Source organism: Euphorbia lathyris, chromosome 10 (genome assembly GCF_963576675.1).
Source record: "Euphorbia lathyris chromosome 10, ddEupLath1.1, whole genome shotgun sequence".
Classification (NCBI taxonomy): domain Eukaryota; kingdom Viridiplantae; phylum Streptophyta; class Magnoliopsida; order Malpighiales; family Euphorbiaceae; genus Euphorbia; species Euphorbia lathyris.
Genome location: NC_088919.1, coordinates 2,949,376 through 2,962,005, shown reverse-complemented (window position 1 = coordinate 2,962,005; position 12,630 = coordinate 2,949,376).

The following is a 12,630-nucleotide window of genomic DNA, read 5'->3' as shown; positions in this document are numbered from 1 at the left end:
AAATATAGCATGTTGCTTGCAATCAATGGTGCCAATGAAGCAGTTTTGTGTCGTATGTTCATAACTATATTGAAGGGACCGGCGTATGACTGGTTCCAATCTCTTCCACTGGGATCAATAGACAGTTGGGATCAGCTGAGCATGGAATTTTGCTCAAAGTTTGCAGGCAGCATCCCGCCAGTAATTTCGTTGCGAAAGCTTTTCGAGTTAAAGCAAAAGGAGGATGAACCTCTTAGGGACTATGTCAACAAATTTAACAAATTATGCATTCAAGTGGTGGATGTAGACGTCCCTACAGCTGTCGAAGCAGTGATAAAGAATACAATATGTAAAAGCCTGCAAGAGAAGCTGATCAGGCACAAACCTAGGACCATTGCAGAGTTAATGGAAAGATGTAAGGACTTCATGGAAGTTGATGACATTCGAAGAAAATCTACATCCCCTTCTAAACGAGGAAGAAATGAATCCCGAAGAAGAGATAAGGAGAAGGAGAAAGTTCCTAACTCATCCGCCAGGGGTAGACGCAGGAATTCCAGAAATAAACCGGCGTACACACCATCATTTAGACCATTAAACGCCTCCAAACGTGAAGTGCTGATGTGGTTGGAAAATAGCCAGTATAAATGGAGCATTTCATACCCGAATCAAAGGGCGGGGAATACACCAATACGGGGAGAAACGCCAAAAATTATTACAGATATCATAGAACGAATGGATATGAAACGAATGCATGTTGGGAACTAGCTAAGGAGATCGAGAGGCTCATCGAGAAAGGGAAGTTGGACAGATTCGTCCAAAATGACAAAAAGAAGGATGAGGATAAGCCAAAGAATGATCCAAGAAAGAAAGCTAAAGGCGTTATCAATGTCATCGCCGATGGACTGGGATACCAGCCCTCGGCTAAAAAGTCCAGAACAACCGCCCTTGATAGAGCGTCACTTAATCACCCCTTCGCAGATATTGGCCCAACAATTCCCCCACATGCAGATGCTCTTGTCATCACCATGATGTTATAATGATGGGAGATGAAACGAGTGATGGTAGATACAGACAGCTCATGCAATGTCATCACTAGAGGAGCTTTTGCCAAACTTAAAGTCGACCCAATCCAGATAGAGACCACAATTATTGATATCTTGGGAGTAACAGGTCATACAGTCCAAACAAAAGGACAGGTGACCTTGGAATTCGAATTGGCGAACGATGATCAGGCATGGATAGGCGATCTCGAGTTTTCTATTATGGATGGACAATTGGCATATAACATCATCCTGGGGCGTCCTTTTATTTCAGAAGTGGCGGCTCTGATTTCGATACGCCACTTGGCGATGTACATTCCCACGACCAAGGGAGGAGTGATGATCAGCGAAAATCAGAAAGTAGCTCAAGAAACTTACTCTAAATCCTTGTCAATCTACCCTCAATCCAAAGACGAGGAGGAGGATGAGCTTTTTACCGCCGCTCTAGGAGACACGGAGATGTTCCTTATCGTAGACGGGAAACAAGTACGGATTGCTAAAGGATTAAAGACAGAGATTAAGGACGACGTCATAAAGGTACTCATCGAATCAAAAGATGTGTTTGCATGGGAAGATGAGATCCTCACAGGAGTCAGCCCATACATAATCACTCATAAACTAAACATCACCGAAGACGCGGTCCTAGTAGCCCAGAAAAGAAGGAACCATGGTCTGGAAAGACAAAAGGCGATTGAAAAAGAGATATCCAAGTTAAAAAAGGCAGACGCCATTAAAGAAGTTATCTATACTCAATGGCTAGCAAACGTTGTGCTGGTTAAAAAGGTTGGTGGGTCATATCGGATGTGTATTGACTTTAAGGACCTCAACAAGGCGTGTCCTAAAGTCAACTACCCTTTGCCTTGTATCGACATTCTGGTTGATGGGACGACGGGACATACTATATATTCATTCACAGACGTGAAATCAAGCTATCATCAGATCTCCATGGAACCTTCGGACATAATCAAAACCTCATTCGTGACGCATCAGGCAACATATTGCTTCAAGGTCATGCCTTTTGGACTTAAGAATGCGGGAGCAACTTACCAGCGCATGATGAATAAGATATTTGAAGGTAGAGATGGCAGTAACTTCTCAGTATATGTTGATGACATGATCATCAAAAGCACCACAATGGAAAATATGCTGAAGATATAAAAGAAGTTCTGGGAGTCCTTCGCCGTCATAACATCAAACTGAACCCAGAAAAGTGCACATTTGAGGCAACGTATGGGAAGTTTCTGGGATACATGATCAATCAGAAAGGAGTGGGCCCTAATCTAGATGAAATTAAGGCCGTATTGAACATGAAAGCCCCATAGAACATTAGAGATGTACAACGCCTTAATGGGCGGATCATAGCTCTCGGAAGGTTTATCTCATGCTCTGCTCGAAGATGCCATCCATTCTATGAGGTGATCAAGAAGCAAAAAACGTTTGAATGGAACGAAGACTGTAAACTTGCCTTTGAAGGCATCAAACGTTTTCTCATAGAACTGCCTTTGATATGTAGGCCCCTTAAAGGTGAAAATTTGTACATGTATGTTTCTGTCATTGATAAAGCAGTCTGCACTGTAATGATCAGAGAAGAAGGGGGTCAACAGTATCCAATCTACTATGATAGCAAAGTCCTGAAGGAAGCTGAAACTCGATATTCAAGATTAGATAAAATGGCGCTAGCTGTGGTCACCACCTCCATTCGCCTCAGACCTTATTTCTAAGCTCATACAGTCATTGTCCGCACCAACATACCAATGAGGAAGGTATTACAGAAGCCTGAAACATCAGGAAGATTGATGGAATGGGCTATTTATGTGGGTGAGTTTGATGTCCGCTATGAAGGTAGATCCGTCCTAAAAAGCCAAGTCTTGGCGGATTTCGTGAACGAATTCACCGAAGAAGACATCAATCCCCCTAGCCAAAAGTAGAGGAGTGGACGATGTACACTGACAGGGCATCATCAGCGGAAGGCGCTGGAATTGGTGTAGTAATCAAAGGCCCCCAGTATATCAAGATACACTACGCAACCAAGCTAGAGTTCGATGCAATAAATAACACGCAGAATACGAAGCTTTGATACTTGGGCTACGCCTACTAAAAGAAGTCGTGCCAGAGCGGGTTATGATTTATAGTGACTCAAAGCTGATGGTCAACCAAATGATCAAAAACTTTAGTGTTAAAGATGAAACCTTGGTCAAATATGTGGAGGAGGCAAAGTGGTTGCTAACCTATTTGGAAGGCAAAGAAACAAAGTGGGAGATGATCCACGTGCTCTGAGGATCAAATACAGAAGCATACCATCTGGCTAAATTAGCTTACAGCAAAGATCAATGGGAGGATCTTGAATGCCCGTTCGAAGTAAAAACCAGACCAGTATTCGCCACAGAAGGCATAGCTCTTGTTACATCCGCCACGACCGACTGGCGATTGCCGATTCAACAATATCTTATAGATGGATCTTTGCCTCAAGACAAAGAAGAAGCTAGGCGGATGGTGAGAAAAGCAGCATATTTCTCCATGATAAATGACCACTTGTACCGTAAATCTTTTAGCCAGCCTTGGCTAAAGTGTGTCACAAGTGATCATTTATCATGGAGAAATACGCTGCTTTTCTCACCATCCGCCTAGCTTCTTCTTTGTCTCGAGGCAAAGATCCATCTGTAAGATATTATTGAATCGGCAATCGCCAGTCAGTCGTGGCGGATGTAACAAGAGCTATGACTTCCATGGCGAATGCTGGTCTGTGTTTTACTTTGAACGGACATTCAAGATCCGCCCATTGATCCTTGCTGGAAGCTAATTTAGCCAGATGGTCTGCTTCTGTATTTGATCCTCGGAGCACGTGGATCATCTCCCACTTTGTTTCTTTGCCTTCCAAATAGGTTAGCAACCTCTTTGCCTCCTCTACATATTTGACCAGGGTTTCATCTTTAACACTAAAGTTTTTTATCACTTGGTTGACCATAAGCTTTGAGTCACTGTAAATCACAACCCGCTCTGGCACGATTTCTTTTAGTAGGCGTAGCCCAAGTATCAAAGCTTCGTATTTCACGGTGTTATTTGTTGCAGGGAACTCTAGCTTGGCTGCATAGTGTATCTTGATATACTGGGGGCCTTTGATTACTACACCAATTCCAGCGCCTTCCGCTAATGATGCCCCGTCAGTGTACATCGTCCACTCCTCTTCTTTTGGCTAGGGGGATTGATGTCTTCTTCGATGAATTCGTTCACGAAATCCGCCAAGACTTAGCTTTTAGGGCGGATCTACCTTCATAGCGGACATCAAACTCACCTAGGCGAATAGCCCATTCCATCAATCTTCCTGATGTTTCAGGCTTCTGTAATACCTTCCTTATTGGTATGTTGGTGCGGACAATGACTGTATGAGCTTGGAAATAAGGTCTGAGGCGAATGGAGGTGGTGACCACAGCTAGCGCCATTTTATCCAATCTTGAATATCGAGTTTCAGCTTCCTTCAGGACTTTGCTAACATAGTAGATTGGATACTGTTGACCCCCTTCTTCTCTGATCATTACAGTGCAAACTGCTTTATCAGTGACAAAAACATACATGTACAAATATTCACCTTTAAGGGGCCTGCTCATCAAATGCGGTTCTGTGAGAAAACGTTTGATGCCTTCAAAGGCAAGTTTACAGTCTTCGTTCCATTCAAACGTTTTTTTGCTTTTTGATCACCTCATAGAATGGTTGGCATCTTCGAGCAGAACATGAGATAGACCTTCCGAGAGCTATGATCTGCCCACTAAAGCGTTGTACATCTCTAATGTTCTGTGGGGCTTTCACGTTCAATACAGCCTTAATTTTGTCTAGATTAGGGCCCACTCCTTTCTGACTGATCATGTATCCCAGAAACTTCCCATATGTTGCCCCAAAGGTGCACTTTTCTGGGTTCAGTTTGATGTTATGACGGTGAAGGACTCTTAGAACTTCTTTTATATCTTCAACATGTTTTTCCATTATGGTGCTTTTGATGATCATGTCATCAACATATACTGAGAAGTTACTGCCATCTCTACCTTCAAATATCTTATTCATCATGTGCTGGTAAGTTGCTCCCGCATTCTTAAGTCCAAAAGGCATGACCTTGAAGTAACAGGTTGCCTGATGCGTCACGAAGGAGGTTTTGATTCTGTCTGAAGGTTCCATGGAGATCTTATGGTAGCTTGATTTCACGTCTGTGAATGAATATATAGCATGTCCCGCCGTCACATCAACCAGAATATCGATACAAGGCAAGGGGTAGTTGTCTTTGGGACACGCCTTGTTGAGGTCCGTAAAGTCAATACACATCCGATATGACCCGCCAGCCTTTTTAACCAGCACAACGTTTGCTAGCCATTGAGTATAGATAATGTAATGTATCATAACGTATCATAATGTGACCTAATGTAATATGACGTAACATAACATAATGTAATGTAACGTAACGTAACATATCGTAACGTAACGTAACATAACTTAACGTAACGTTATATAGAGTAATGTAACATAACGTAACCTTACAATCCCTAATGTAAGGTAAACTAACATAACGTAAAGTAATAAATATAAGTTCAATTTATAAATCCTTAGGGTTTTTATATTTCTTTAAGCTTTCCATTAATTATAAACAATCATTGAGCTTATAATCCCTAACGTAAAGTAAAGTAACGTAATTTAATAAATATAAGTTCAATTTATAGATCCTTAGGATTGTAAGGGCAATTTATAAATCCTTAGGATTTTTTTATTTCGTTAAGCTTTCATTTATTTATAAACAATCATTGAGCTTATAATCCCTAACGTAACGTAACCTAATGTTTAGTTTACTCTCTCCATTTCAAAATAATTGTTACATTTGATCTAATTTTCTTATTTCATATTATTTGTTATGTTTAGTTTTTAAGACAACTTTTTTTTATATTACCCTTATTAATGAGCTTAATATTAATTGCACTTTTAAGTTTTTAATGTATGAAAAGTGGATTAATTTAATGAGTGGAACAAAAAAAAAAGAGAATTGTAAATAATATAGATAATTAGTCTATGTTTCCTAAATTTAATGCAAACCAATTATTTCCTTAATATGTCTGAATTTGTTAAATGTGACAATTATTTTAAAATGGATAGATATTAGTTTAAAGAGTTAAATAACTAATTAGTGTTGAAATTTTTTAAAAAGAGATCGTATGTAATTGATGCTTGTATATTATATTTCCAATACTATTTTCTCTCTGTTAATTAATCTATAAATTATTACTATTAGGTTTTTTTTTTGAAGAAACGAGACCATATATTAATGAATAATTGAGATCATTTCATTACAAACTAAATGCCAGATCGGTGCCGGGCAATCCTCTATAAATATTCTCGGTTCCTGTGTGTCTGTTGCCCAGCTCGCAATGCTATGAGCTACATGATTTCCTTCCCGATGAGTAAACTGAATTGAGCACTGCCGGAATATCGAGAACCATGCAGCCACGTCTTCGTACTGAAACCGAAGAGCAGAATAAGGGAAGTTGCTGTTCTGTAACCTCTTCACCACCGTTTGTGCGTCCGATTCGACGATTATGGTGTTGAAGCTATAGTCCCGAGCCAGCAGTAGGCTTTCCATGATTGCCCGCAATTCCGCCTCCTCGACCGAGTTACAGTTTCCCAGCGGTATCCATGCTGATACCATTATTTCTCCCACCGAGTTCCGAGCGATTATCCCAGCACTACACGCATGGCCATGTTCTCCGAATTTGGCATCACAATTGATTTTTGTGACGCCGGCCGGAGGAGGACACCATACTCTTGTAGTTTGCCGGGTTACTCGATCGGAGGAATTAGCTAGGTGACTTATTGTTTGCTGAGTGACTGCAACTGCATTTAATTCATCTAGATAGGCCTTTGCTTTTCCGATAATCAAATCTTTGTCTAGCCATGCCCCGTCATGTATGAGTGCATTCCGTCGAAACCAAATCCACCACATTATCAGTATCGCCTGTCGACCTTGTTCCCTCGACAAACTTTCTAGCCGCACCCAGCTTCCAATATCCGATCCTGGTATTTTGTCAAGCCGAGTAGCCAGACCTGCTGCCTTCCATACTTGCTTCGCCTCCTTGCACCTAAAAAAACATGAGGTAAGTTTTCATTAGAGGATTTACATACCTTGCACAGGTCTTGAGTGGCTATTCCTCTCCTTGCTAGTTCCGTCAAACATGGTAGGATCCCTTTGATTAGTTTCCAAAGGAAGTGAAATATTTTGGCCGGTAACTGCAACTGCCAAATATGATTATACCACGGGTTCGAGGCGGTGGAGTTCTCTGGTCTATCCACTTGCAGTTGCCTTTCTCCTTCTGCTAGGTAATATGCACTCTTTACCGTAAATACCCATCCTTCGCAGGGCCCTAGTAGGCCTCATCCTCTGGCTTTCTGAAGCTCAGACGGATGCGTAATAAATCCTGGGCATCAGACGGAATCAGGTGTTGTTCCAGTTTTTCACGATTCCAAGTTCCTGTCTCCTCATCAATAAAATCGCTGACCTTCTCCATGCCCTGACCATTTATTAACATAATCGGTCGTCTACAGTTTAGCCCAGGAACCCAGTTATCAGACATTATTTTGATTTTCTGCCCATTTCCGACTCTCCACATTAGACCTTTACGGATTAGACCCTTTACTCTCCATATTCCTCTCCAGAAATAACTTGGATTGGGAGAGTTTCTAGCCTCCATCAATTTTGAGGTTTGGAAATATTTTGCTTTCAAGACCCTGGTACAAAGCGAGGTTGGTCGATTAAGGATCCTCCAGCACTACTTAGCAATTAAGGCCATATTAAACGATTGAAGCCACCGGAAGCCAAGACCTCCACGTTCTTTCGATTGACATATCACCTCCCATGCTAACCAATGAATTGGTCGTTTCCCTTGCCTTCCACCCCACCAGTTACGACTTATTAAACCTTGGATTTTAGTACACAATGAATCCGACAGTAAGAAGCAAAACATGACGTACTGCGGGATCGCCTGTATCACGGACTTTATCAGGACCTCTCTCCCGCCAGCAGATAGGTATCTCTCCTCCCATCCGTGGAGCCTTTTTTGGATTTTTTCCTTAATACTGGCAAATACAGCTTTTTTTGACCCACCTATGATTGTCGGGAGGCCCAAGTATTTCGGAAAAGCTCCAGTTTCCTTCACTTGTAGCAAGGAGCAAATAGCAGCTCGACGAATTTCAGGTACTTTCCCACTGAAGAATATTTTAGACTTATCAAAGTTGATAGTCTGGCCTGAGGCCTGTGAATATTTGTCAATTATTTTCCGGATTACCTCTACTTCATATAAGTTGGCACTTCCAAAAACAATAGAGTCGTTAGCAAAAAAATAAATGTGAGATTATCGGGCATGTTCTGCTAATCTTGATCCCATGTAACTATCTCTGTTCCACGGCCTTTCTGAGGTTTGCAGATAACGCTTCAGCACAGATAAGGAATAAATATGGGAAGATGGGGTCCCCTTGTCCGAGGCCTCTCTTAGGCCTAATTACCCTTGTTGGTTGACCATTAATCAGAAAAGACATAGAAACAGTAGAAACACACATTAGAATAAGCTTAAGAAAATGTTCCGGAAAGCCCATGCGACTTAGGACTTGTTGGAGAAACACCCATTCAACTCGGTCATATGCTTTACTCATGTCAATTTTCAGTGCAAAACTACCTTTAGTACCTTTTAATCTGGTTTTCATGCTGTGGAATACTTCAAATGCAATGATTGCATTGTCAGTAATTTGACGTCCCGCAACAAAGGCAGATTGTGAGTCACTGATTAGGTCCGGCAGCACAGTTTTGAGTCTGTTTGCAATTGTCTTAGAGGCAATTTTGTACAGAACATTGCACAGGGCAATAGGCCTCAGGTCTTGCATTCTATCTAGGTGCTTTATTTTAAGATGAGTACTATATGAGTGTGATTAAGGTCCTGGGGCATCTCCCATGTCTCCAATATTTTCAGCACATAATGGGTCACCCCTTCCCCAACAATATCCCAGTAAGATTGATAAAATAATGCAGACATACCATCGGGTCCTGGAGATTTGCTGGGATTAATTTGCTGCAAAGCTTGGAAGACTTCATCCTTGCACTACAACAAATTGTCACTTGTGCCACAGTTAAAATCGTGGCACAAGTTTAAAATTTCCGTGGCTACACTACATAGCCACAGAAATTCTTCCGTGGCACAAGTGATCGTGGCTAAATAGTTGCCACGAAAAAATAATGGTCGTGGCATAAATGAGTTCTTATGCCATAGGAACGTCAGTGGCTAATCACATCCTTTGCCACGGGTAAACTCGTGGCAAGAATAAAATACATGTGGCAAGTAATAGCAACCCGTGGCAATCAACCCAACATAGCCACGAGCAAAACCATGGCAAAAGTAAAATAATTATGGCTAGAAATCTTATTTAGCCACGAGCATAACCGTGGCAAAATAGAACCTGTAGCTAGAAATTTTGTTTAGCCACAAACATAAATGTGGCAAAAATAGATTCGTTGTGTCTATAAAGATTTCCTAGCCACAAGCATCATCGTGGCAAACATAATCAGTGATACTTTATTTTAATTTTTTTATTATTATTATTATTATTATTATTATTATTATTATTATATGATCTTTTGAATGGATGAAGCTCATTAAAATCAATATGAAAGTGAATAAAGACTCAAATTTCAACCAATCTTCTCAAAAATAATATTTATTAATTAAACATGAATCTTTCTAGCTATCATCCATCAAATGAAAATCCCAACAGGAAAAGAAAATTTATCAAAAGTATCCAATAGAAAACATTTCCCCCATCAATACCATACAAATAATAATAGAAAAAATCATAAGAAAAAATGACATTCGCAGCAAGCTTCCAAAGATTGGAGTTACCCCACTTGTAGTTGAAGAAACCAAATGATTTAATTCACCAACTGCTACAAAATCAACAATCAAAGTAAAGACAATATTTATATACATTAATATTACGAAAGCAAACAATGACGAATGTGGACCGATCTCATTACCATCCTCATCAAACTCCACATTAATTTTTCCCCGGGAGGTAATGCTGTAAGCTTTCTGCAGTATACAATGCGTCTGGTTTTTCTACTAGTACCTAGATATGTAGAGAGATCAAAATATGTAATTAATGCAACACACCAAATCTTTGAAAATTTGAAAGCCAGAAAAGATGGAAGCATCAAGTGTTTTCCATTACTTCATTAGGACATGCACCAAACAAAATGAAAGAGTAGTTCCAGTGAAGTCAGATCTAATTAAAATGATGGAGCAATGGATGTTTTATGTCTATATTAGCCAATTAGATAACTCATAATTAAGATATTTAGTACATGCTAGTTTGAGTATTCTAGACCCTATGTCAGCAATGCTTAATCGCAGACTCTGGACATCCATCTTTACAAATAATTGAAACATTAAAATTGACTACAAAAGAACATTAAAATTGAAGCATTAGTTGAATAATCAAACACAAGTAATTAAACATTAGTTGACTATTTTCAACTTGTGTTTTTCGACTAATAAATATTCATTACTTGTGTAAAGCTTAAGCAGAACTAATAAAATTGAAATATTCAAAACCAACCTTACAGTACTAAAGCTTAAGCAGAACTTAAAAATATAACTAAATAGTCAGCATTGACATTAAACCATACAACTGCAGACAGACGATATTACTTGTTCATTAGAAAGAATTGTTTTCAGTTCCTTCTTTCATCCATGCTACAAAACATGATAAATTAATTGAAATGAAAGAAAGAAGAAAAACAGCATCATCTTTAAATTTAACTTGTTGCAGAAACAGAACCAGGAAGAATAATGTGTTGTTAAATTAATTTCATAGAACGAGAAGCAAATTACCGAAACATAAATCTACAGCAATATTATTTCATATACCCAACAACTGAGTGAGTGAGAGCAAAAGAGACATACCAGCGACAGACGAACAGCAGCGCCGGCACCGGGTATGAGTGAGAGGGAGATGGAGGCGCAGAGATGAAGACGATGAGAGCAGGTGATGAAAAAGATGCGATAAATAGGGTTTTTTTTCTATGGATGGAGGCGTGATCTGTAGAAGAGAAATAAGAAAATAAATACTTTATATTTATACTCTATCTAAGAAATGTCATTGTTAACCCTAGAGTAGAATATATAATTTTTAATTTATTTTAATTGTTTCCGGTCGGTTAACCGAAACCGGTGGTTAGTAAATTACCGAAAACCGAAAATTTTAAAATTAAAAATCATACACTGGTCCATCGGTTTCGGTTAACCTTCTTTTCGGTCTGGTTACGGTTCGGTTTTACGGTTTTTAATGTGCACCCCTACGATTTTAAAAGACCCAATTCTAATCAAGTATTCATTCAATTAGACAAATAATATTAATCTATAAATAAATTTCAAAAGGAAAAGTAAGATTAGAACAACAAAGATGTTGAATTTAACAATAATGTTCAATTATAGATTTCTATTTATACATATGCAAGCGGAGCTGAAAAAGGAGACAATACTAACCTTCTTCCTACCACAACGATCCACCAGTAAAAATTATAGAGAACACAGACGTAAAAATTAACTGAACCGGAAAATCGGCTATTTAGTTGGCTTAATTGACGAGGGAATGCGGCAATTGGTGAGGGCAGGGAATGAATATCCAGATCGTAATAGGTAGATTGTGGGAGTGAAAAGGGTTTGTTGGAAAGACTCTACTGAGATGTGAGTGAACGTGACCTAGAGGAAAAACAATCTTTTTTTTGTCTTTTAGATGGAATATATTTTTATTAATTTAATTTCTTTTAATTTTCCTTAATAAGGCGGCAAATAAAAAAAGAACAAAAAAAATGGAGGAAAATAATATTAAGGCGGGTACATGAAAAAAAGTGAAAATTTTACTACATAATAAATTATTGTTTGCCACCAAATGAATTACCCGTGGCATTAGTAAGTTTATGCCACGCTTAAACTTTTCCCGTGGCATAAACAAGTTCAGCCACACAAAAACAAAATACCGTGGCAAGATTCGTGGCATAAGTATATGTTTGCCACAGAATAAACTTAACCGTGGCATAAATACATCAAGTGATCATAAGTTTATTGTGGAATCCATTTTTCCCGTGGCTAACTAAAAATATGCCATGAACTTTATATTCTCGTGGCATGATTCGTGGCACAAGTGCCCATTTGTTGTAGTGTTGGTGTAAGGATCATCAAGTTGTCGAATTTGTTCCCTTGACAGCCTAGCATCAACGCATTCCACGAATGCATCACCCCCTTCTGGTTCTGAAGTTGCAAAAAGTGACTCAAAGTAACCCAGCGCCAATTCAGAAATTTGTTCAGTACCCTCAGCCATCGTCCCCTGATCATCATGTAGTCTGGTAAGCTTATTATTTCGATGCCTAGCTTTGCACTTGGCATGGAAGTAAGCCGTGTTTCTGTCTCCGGACTTCAGCCAGTCAACTCGGGCACGCTGCTTCCACTTCAGTTCCTCCCAATGAAGTTGATAACAAGCAGAGAAATTCCGATCAACTTCCGTCCCTGTGGGGGCGTCGTTGGGTTCGACGGGGGGA